A 10198-nucleotide genomic window follows, 5' to 3' on the forward strand; every position below is an offset into this window, starting at 1 on the left:
GTATTAAATTACCATGGCATCTGATGTGTAACAAAATTATCCCGGAACAAACCTATCCTGAAATTGAGCACATTTTTAATGAGTGTTTGTTGATTTCTTTTTGCCTAATAATCATAATGAAAATAGCCTCTGTTTGTTGACTTGCATTTTGGCAAAGGTACTCTGCTAGGGCCTTGACTGTACTGTAGAGTCTTCACAGCAATCATGCAGATAGTTAATATTCTTACTGCACAGATAAAGGATGCTTCTGAGACTCACTAAGATCATCCATGCTAGCAATTGGAGGAGGCAGAACTAGTCAGTTTTTATCCAATTCCAGAGTCCATTCTCTAATACTGTATTGGACATTGAGGGACGTTAACAACCATAATTTTGTGACTTATTGAAGATTATAGGTTATGCTTCTATAATATTCTGTTACAAATAATGGAGTCAGTTTATCGTATTTTATATTAATGGTAGTTTCTACCTTGAGTCAAGAAGAAAGGTGCTCCATAGTGATAATGCTTGCTACTGTCTTTTGAGAATGTACTACATGCTACATTTAAACTAAGTCCCTTAATTATATCATGTAATAAGATTTACCGGTTGGGGTATATCCTCAGTGCAGTTCCACAAATCTACTTGTGTCCAGCCCTGTTGATTGCATCCAGCCTAGTCTCTCACATTCATACTGTCTCTACATCATTTTAGCCAGTGAAAAACACTTTCCAATACTGCCTGAGGCTATATCAGGGGCTTTAAGGGCATAACCTTGTTTTTATCTCTATCAAGCATTCTGATTGGGACTGTTTGTGAATTCTGAGTCCTTCTCATGTTTTACAGGATAAACCTATTGTCTTCTAGAGGGGTGTCTATTATTTGTCCATGTGGAACCTACACTTTCTACTAAGTCTCTCTCTCTCTCTCTCTCTCTCTCTCTCTCTCTCTCTCTCTCTCTCTCTCTGTCTCTCTCTCCCTCCCTCTCCAAACACACCTACATACTACTCATAAATACATAATCATTTTATGGGAAGGATATGTATATATTTTCCCCTATATAGATGTGCAACTGGTAAGTACATATTTTGTTTTTTGAAAGAAATTGCTTCTATAGGAAACATTCTGTACTGAATGATTGCTTTTATCCAGCATTATCTCTTAGGGTTTAAAGATTCCTTAAAATTGTTGAATATTGTAATATGTATAATATATATTATATCTGCTGACCTATTTTTAGTTATTTTAATAAGAACAAGAATACACTGTTTGTTGTTGTTGCTGCTCCTGATGACATTTAGAAGATAAGCCCACGGAGAAGTCATTTTAGATGGAAAAAATATATCTGTCCACCTCCCAAGGCTGCATGGGGCACATATAGGGGGATGCTAGAGTAGATTTGTCATGAATACTCTACAGGAAAGTTTTACTTATCAACAAGGACTAAGCTCAGTCCTCAGAGACTCACATTTCAACTCTCATTTGTGTGTTTACACAGACTCTGGTGCTGATGGAGTTTGATTTAAATGCACATAGCTTGTTGGGAAGAAATCAATCAAAAGTCTTTTTAAGAACAAATCATTCAGTAGACTGAGCTTGGGGACTATTATGGAAGAACAGGAGGAAGGACTGCAGGCCCATAAGAGGATAGGAACTCCAAGAGAAGACCAACAGAATCAACTAACTTGGACCCTTGGGACTCTTAGAGACTGAACCCAAAGAACATAAAGGGGCTTGATTTCAGTCTTCCTGTACATATGTGCCAGATGTGCAGCTTGGCCTTTATGTGGGTTCCAAACAAGTGGAGTGGGGGCTGTCCCAAAAGATGGTGCCTGTATGTGACATATGTTCTTCTAGCTAGGCTGCTTTGTCTTACCTCAATGGTAGAGGATATGCCTAGCCCCACAGAGACTTGAAGTGCCAGGGAGGGGGGTACCTAGGGGCCCCCCACCTGCTCAGAGGAGAAGGGGAGGGGAATGGGGGAAGAATTGTGGGAAGGCGTGATTGAGGGGGGCCAGTGAGTGTGATGTAAAATTAATAAGTAAAAAGTAAGTTTAAAAAAACCTAAATTGTTATCTAGAACACTCAGTGTGCCAATATTATTGTAATCATTGAATGAAACACATTTCAAGGCATTTAGCATATTAAGATTATTCCCACAAACCAAAGTTACTCCGCTTAATCTGTATCATTGTTAATATGTATGAAGGTTGTTTAAGAATAAAGGAAAATTATCCATCATTTAATGTCTGCCCACCAATGTATGAGATACAGTAGTAGTTGCTGTATTTCAAGTTGATTAATCCAGGACATTGGTGACTTTTGGATTCCCACTTCCAAAACAAAACTTTTATTATGGCACTGTCATTGCTTTAGCTGAAAACCCTTCAGTGTTGTTCTTTTCATTGAATTTACAATAAAATTCAAAACCAGTTCTCTTTCTTCAAGGCCCACTGGGCTTCTTTCTGCCTATCTTACATTATGAAGCTGTCTTCTGTCTTCTAAATCTCAGAGATTTTGTTGCTGTGCTTGATATTTTCCTTGTATTTTTTTTATTAATGTGACATAATTCATTCCAAGGCTCCTACCTATAATGTCTGTCACTTTACTTGGATCTAACCACTTCCTGGATCTAACTACAGTTGCCATTTTTCCTTCTCCTCCCTTCCTCTTCTCTGTTTGTCTTTTAACCGCTTGTTTCTTAGCAGCCCTCCTCCCTCTCTTCCTTCCTATTGTTTGTATTCCTCTACTATCTTGTAAGTTTCATAAAGTGGGTACTTGTTTTGTTTGCTACTACTATTTCTAGCAATTGGAATAGTGTCTAGCATGTTAAAGGTCATTGAAAATATGCTCAGTCGATTTATATGTCAATTACTATGGGCCTCATAATTTAGGTGCTGAGAACATTGTGACAGACAAAACGATGAAAAGGCCTTAACCTTGTAAAACCCATACTCTAGTAAAATGAGAAATGAGTGAAAATATGATTTAATTGATGGAAATAATTATCGTCGGGAACAGGGGAAGGAAGTTAGAATGTATGTAGGCTGGAGTATTGGAAATTTAAACAGAATAAGTAGGAAGACATTTGAACAAAGACCATCTCTCAGTCAACAGCCTCCAAAGTAGAGGTAGGACTCAGTACAAATACCCTGGAGTGGAAATGGCCCTAAGTCATTTGCATCAGAGCAAGTCTGCTAAGGGTGATCAGAGGATCTGGAAGAAACATGAGATGCTGTGAGGAAGGAAGTGGACTCATGGTCATTCAGACTACTAAAGAATAGTGTCTGCAGATGGGATGGACCCCCAGGTGGGGCAGTCTCTGGATGGCCTTTCCTTCAGTCTCTGATCCACTCTTTGTCTCTGTATTTCCATTAGACAGGAGCAATTCTGGATTAATATTTTTGAGATGGCTGGCTCCATCCCTCAACTGGGGGCTATGCCTAACCTCTGGATATGGTCTCTATAGGTTCTCTTTTTGTTGCGTATTTCAGCTAATATCATCCCCACTGGGTCCTGGGAGCTTCATGCTTTCCAGGCATCTGGGACTTGCTGGTGGCTACCCCCAGTTCCCCATCCCCCATTGCTACACACCTCTGTTCAATTTCCTGACCCTCTACACATCTCCCTTGGCTCTTCCCACACCTGATCCTGCCCTACCTTTTGTCCCCTCCTTTCTCCCTCCCTAAAACCTCCCTCCCTCCACCTCCAGTGATTATTTTGTTTTCCCCTCTAAATAGGACTGAAGCATCCATGCCTTGGTCTTCCTTCTTGAGCTTCATATGGTCTGTGTGTTGTATTGTGGGTATTCATAGCTTTTTGGCTAATATCTACTTATCAATGTGTACATAACATGTGTGTTATTTGAGGTAACCCAGTCACAACCTTTTATTGTTAGACTTTCTTAATTTCATCTTCCCCATGCTATAATATAGAGATAAATATTTTAGTGTATAGGGTTTTCCCCTCTTTTTTCTTCTTTCTTTCTTTTAGACTAGTTAAGAAAAAAGTTACTTGATCAAAGGAGGTATGTGTATACTTTAGTGTACTAAAAATAGCATACCAGTAAAAATGTACTGGGATGAGGTTGTAACTTAGTGGTCTATCATGAGGAATGCTCTGGGTTCCAACCCTAGCAACACACACACACACACACACACACACACACACACACACACACATGGAGGAGAGAGAAAGAGAAATAAAAACAGTTTTATGTATGAAGAAACCTGCCTTAGCTAGAACAAACCCCATAATAGAGCCTGTTTATAGGAAAGTAAAAATATGATGGGAACTCAGATGTATAAATCAACAACTACAATGTGAAGTGCAATAAAGAACAACAAAAGGAGTTATTACAATCATACAACCTTAAATGTTATCAGTTTTAGTAATATTTGCTTCTGTTAAACATATAGGAATGTGGCAGGTTAATTTTACTAATGAGCTTTATTAGTTCTTACCTCTCTGGTGTAAATTATATTATCAACGTCCTTTGCCCATCACAGTATTAAGATACAAAAAGAATCTTAAATTTTTCTTTTCAATTATATTTGTTTTTATATTTTATATCCACTTCTTTTCAGAGAAAACTTCTCCTACTGTCTGCCTCTCACTTTTGTACAGTTTTGACTACTGCCATTCTTTTGTGGCATATCAGGGCAGGGGCAGTGTTCTGCTTCATACCATTTGCAATGCAGGAATAAGCTTCATACAAATGAATAAAATTTACACACATTTAGGGAGAATATAATATAAAATGTATTTCCGTAAACTGGACAAATATTTATTGATCAATTTTAGATATTAAACTTGAGTTATGAGTACAGTGGTGAATAACACTTGTAGTTCTCAATTATTCAACAACCCCCAAATTACTTAGTAATTCAGAGAAGATATGTAAATAAAACTTCAGTACTGTAATATATAATTGAATAGAGTCAAAGACACGGTTCTTTGGGGACAGGACTGAATCAAAATATTTATAGATCTAAGCAATGAAAGAATTATGATGCCTTCAGCTGTGAAATCAAAATAGTAATAAAAATGAATGAGGCAGTGAACCAATAGAAAGTTTGGCAAATGACCTAAGATTCTCCATAGACCATATGTAAATTGTGAAGACATGAAATGTCCTCAGCTTTATTAGTCCTTAAGGAACACAAATGATGGCCACAGTGAGATCCAGTTATACTCACCTTCTTCTTCAGAAGGACCGAGACAACACAACTCTCATCTACTAAAGGTGGGAGAACAAGTTGGGATAGTGACGTGGTTAATTATTTTGTTAGGTAGATACTTTATAATCCTCAGGCTTGAAGGCTATTGAGGATGGGTCCTTCCCTTAAAATCAGCTTTTGAGACCTTTCTCCTGTGTTCCTGGTAACACCGATTGTGAAAGTGAAAATGAGGAAGGGGAAAGTATCACAACTGCTCATCTTTAGAATTTAAAATACACAACAAGAGAAGGGAGAACAATACATATTTGCCTTTGTTTAAGGTTTAAAGTAACATCTGAAATGGTAAGTATTAGAGAAAACAAGGGGAAGGAAGAGGAAGGTAGTGGGACATTCTTGAGCTCCATTATGGGAAGTCTTCTTGGTAAAGTAGGACTATTTTTATAGATTTCTTTTTGTATTTGTCCTTTAAAATTCTTTTCTGTGATATGATTCTTGGCCAAAACAATGTGATGTGAGCTGTATTTCTGGCTATTGATTAAGATATGACTTTCTGTAATGCCAAAGATTATAAAGTTGCTAAATAGTAGGAGGCTTTCTGGTCAAGAACAAAGACATATCATTGTTTCCTTCCTTAAGAGTGGATAAATAGCTCAGTGGTTAAGAATGCTTGCTGCTCTTACAGAGGCCCAAAATAAAGTTCCCAGGACCCCTGTTGGATGGCTCACATATAACTCTAGCTCTAGGGGATCTGATGCCCTCTTCTGGCCTCTGAGGACACATAATAGTCTCTCTCTCTCTCTCTCTCTCTCTCTCTCTCTCTCTCTCTCTCTCTCTGTCTCTCCCCTCTGTCTTTTTCACACACACACACACATACAGGGGGGGCAGAGAGGTGGGAAGAGAGGGAGAAAAGAGAAGAGAGGAGAAGAGAAGTTGATCCAGATGGGTCTGTCAATCACCTGAATGACAAATCTGTTCTCAGCCTTTGAGAGAAATAGTTTCAAGTCTGACTATGCCAGGACAATGATTTTTCTGGCTACTGTCTACTCCTACCATGAGGATGTTTTCCCCCTTTGCAATGGCTCCTTTGCTTGCTGCCTACTCTAACTTTTGAACGTACCTCATGTTATTATGTAATAAACTATCTTCAACATTACATTCTGCATCTTGTTTAAATTCCTCTGACATAACTTAACAAGAAGGCCAGAAAGAGAACCAGCAACATATTTGGCAATATCTCCAACAAGGAATAAACATGCATCCTATGATCCTGTTGTTCCATTTCCAGTTTTCATTTTACTAGGCAAGACAGGGTTGAGTATGTCAAATTTTTATTGTTCAACTTAGTATATACCTGAATGAAATGAACATTTATGCTTGTCAGAAATGTAGAAGCACCATTTGCAAGAGTCTAAAATTGGGAAGGATCCAAATGCCTATCAGTATCAGAATAAAGCAAATAAAGAATATGCAATTAACAAATTACAGTTGCTTGCAGCATTATGTTTTTCCCAAACATAAACAAAACAACAGAACATACTTCATGATCCCACTTACAGATGTGTCACAGTGCGACTTTTCTTGCGGGAGCTGTAAAGATATGTATCTATTCACTCTACCCAAAAAAGGGTACCAACAGACCAAAGAAAGTATTCCATCTAGGTCTACATTGGTGAAGCAATAAGTTTCTCATGATTACTCACAAGAGCATGGACACCATAAAAGTAATCATACCACCAGGAAGTCCCATCCCCAGAGTATCTGACTAGAGGAAACTTATATCACTGAAAACTTCCCACCTTCTACCTCCTGTACAGCAAAACTATGGACATGAAAGAATGGTGACTGGTGTCTTGGGTTCCAACTCTCTTACTAGTTAATAGTCTCAATTTCTTTTACCATAGACTTAGCTGCCCACTATGTTGAATGATAAAGTTCTATAGATCACCACAACATCTCTTTTTCATGATGGGAATGGTCATGCTAAGCTAGGAGGAAATAGCTACTCTATACTATACTTCACCAAGAATATTTTTCAAATGAAAAGAAACACAAACTCCAAGTAATTTCTGATTTTTTGTTCCAAATATTAACTTCTTAGATGCTTTTAAAAGAAATAATGAGTATTGAATTCTTTCAAGAATATTTTCCCTCTCATTTAGGCACTAATTGTATTGATATTTTTAGGCAGTCTCACACTTGTTAATGAAATGCAGGTAATAAACTAGACTTGGTGTGAGGACCTAGCTTTCCTGGAAAGCATGAAAGAGAACATTAGTATTTTGTTTGTTTCTGGGCTGCTGGGATGGAAGCACAGGACTTTGTCTATATTAAGCAAGCACTCCAGGGCTTAGTCACCTGTATCCTTAAAGCAGCGTTTTCTAGCATGAATGGTAGGATCCAGGAAAGCAAGCAGAGAGGTGAGAGTTTGGGCAAAGAGAGTTCAGCCTTGCAGAAAGCCTCGGAAGTATAGTCGAGAAAACAACAATAACCAAAATAACAGCACTGGGAAACTGAAGTGAGGGGCCGGGTGGTGGTGGCGGCGGCGCACGCCTTTAATCCCAGCACTTGGGAGGCAGAGGCAGGCAGATTTCTGAGTTCAAGGCCAGCCTGGTCTACAGAGTGAGTTCCAGGACAGCCAGGGATACACAGAGAAACCCTGTCTCAAAAAACAAAACAAAACAAAACAAAACAAAACAAAACAAAAAAAACCCAACAGCAACAAAAAAGGAAACTGAAGTGAGTTTGAAGAGTGGTGGAGAAATGGCTAGTGAGAAGCAAGAGTTTGGCAGACGCCTGATAGGAATGGCCCTGAAGTGGCATTGCTTCTGGGATCGCACTCTAGATTCTCAGTTCTCTGATCCTTGTAATTTCTGTTAAATGATTTTGGACAGGTGCAGTGTAGAAGCCATTCAGGCTGATTACATAATTAAATGAGACATTTTCAAAGGGTGAGAGTGCGCAACGACCAAAAAGACCACTTATTGCAAAGGAGAAAAACATCCTCATGGGGCAAGCCACTTTCAGAGAGACCCCTGTGCTGACCTACATGCTTAGTTGTGCTTCATCCTGTTTCCCAAGGCCTCTAGAACAGATAGCTTTCTTGAGGGGTACTTTCTTCTTCAGGTGGTTAACAGGCTTATTTGGATGAAGTCTTAAGGAAGGAGACAATTCTATGGCTTTGTTCTCTATCAGAAAGCCTCACATAGTTATATAAGAATCTTAGGATCTCTTAAGTTTACAATCTCAAATCTGAACCCAGGGCAAAGACATAACTTGGATCCTGTTCTTCTGATCAAAATCATATGACAAAGTAGGTTAAAAAGAATTAAATAAAAAATAAAATAAATGTATGAAACAGCTATGTTTACCAGGAGGAAATATCCTTCTCTTCCAGAAGATCCTGCTATACCACTCCTGGGCATATACCCAGAGGATTCCCCACCATGTAATAAGGATACAAGTTCCACTATGTTTATAGCAGCCCTATTTATAATTGCCAGATGCTGGAAAGAACCCAGGTATCCCTCAACAGAAGAGTGGATGCAAAAAATGTGGTATATCTACACAATGGAGTACTATTCAGCCATTAGAAACAATGAATTCATGAAATTCTTAGGCAAATGGATGGAGCTAGAGAACATCATACTAAGTGAGGTAACCCAGACTCAAAAGGTGACTCATGGTATGCACTCACTAATAAGTGGATATTAACCTAGAAAACTGGAATACCCAAAACATAATCCATACTTCAAATGAGGTACAAGAAAAAAGGAAGCGTGGCCCCTGGCTCTGGAAAGACTCAGTGAAGCAGTATAGGTCAAAACCAGAACAGGGAAGTGGGAAGGGTTTGGTGGGAAAACAGGGTGAGGGAAGGGGGCTTATGGGACTTGCAGGGAGTGGGGACCCAGAAAAGGGGAAATCATTTGAAATGTAAATAACAAATATATATCAAATAAAAAAATGAAAAAAAATCATGAGGATGAAGAGGTGGCTTGGCAATTAAGTGTATTTTCCAGTCTTGCATAGGACTGCGGTTCTGTTCACAAGACCCACATGGTGGCTCACAACCATCTATAATTTCAGTTTCAGGGGGTGTGATACCTTCTTCTGCCCTTGACAGGCACCAGACATACATGGGGAACATGTACACATATCCAGGCAAACACTTATACACATTAAATCTTTTAAAAATGTTAATTAACATGTGTGTGTGTGTGTGTGTGTGTGTGTGTGTGTATGCACATGCGGGTCCACTTGTGTATATGTATAGGTAGAGGTCAAAGGACAACTTTTGGGAGTTCTCCTTTCAGCCTTTTCGCAGGGTCTTTCTTGTTTCAGGTACTGTTCTGCACACCTTAGGCTAGCTGGTCTATGAGCTTCTGGCCCATTATCCCACCTCCTGCAGTGATGGAGTGCTAGAATTACATACGAATGCCATTTTAGCAGGCTCTTTTCCTTGGGTTGCAATGATTAAACTCTGGCCAGGCTAGTGGACTTGTCTCTTCCCTCCTTTCACATGGTATTTCAAATTCTAAAAAGGGTCAATTGAGATACTTCCCCTTTCTTAAATTAACGTGTTATCCATGACACGGGAGGTGGGACCCAAAACTGATTAGGGAGGAAGGGTCAATCTTCAATGATCTGTGGGTCTATTAATTTCTAACTAGCTAGCAAATACTAAAATGTTGAACTTAGTTTGGTTCTTGTAGGCATCTGTGAACAACTGAATAATTTAAATTGAATCGACATGATTTGGTTCTGTTTAATTAACACTTGGTGGTAGTGTGAGAGAGAATAGTTGGAAAGAGAGGAGGCTAAAGGCTCTGGGTCCAGCTAGGAGGCTATTGTAGTAATGCTTAGGAGATAGGATATGATGATGGTTTGGGAGAGACAAGTGAGGACAGATATGAGAATCATCAAGACAGAATTGTTCTGACAAGAGTTGGTAATTGATGGGTCTGGAATTGATGTGTGGACATGGTCATTTTTTTTTCCTAGTAAAAGATGGTAGGATTCTTCTTTGATAACAAAAAAAAATC

This window comes from Apodemus sylvaticus, chromosome X (genome assembly GCF_947179515.1).
Source record: "Apodemus sylvaticus chromosome X, mApoSyl1.1, whole genome shotgun sequence".
In the NCBI taxonomy this organism is placed as follows: Eukaryota; Metazoa; Chordata; class Mammalia; order Rodentia; family Muridae; genus Apodemus; species Apodemus sylvaticus.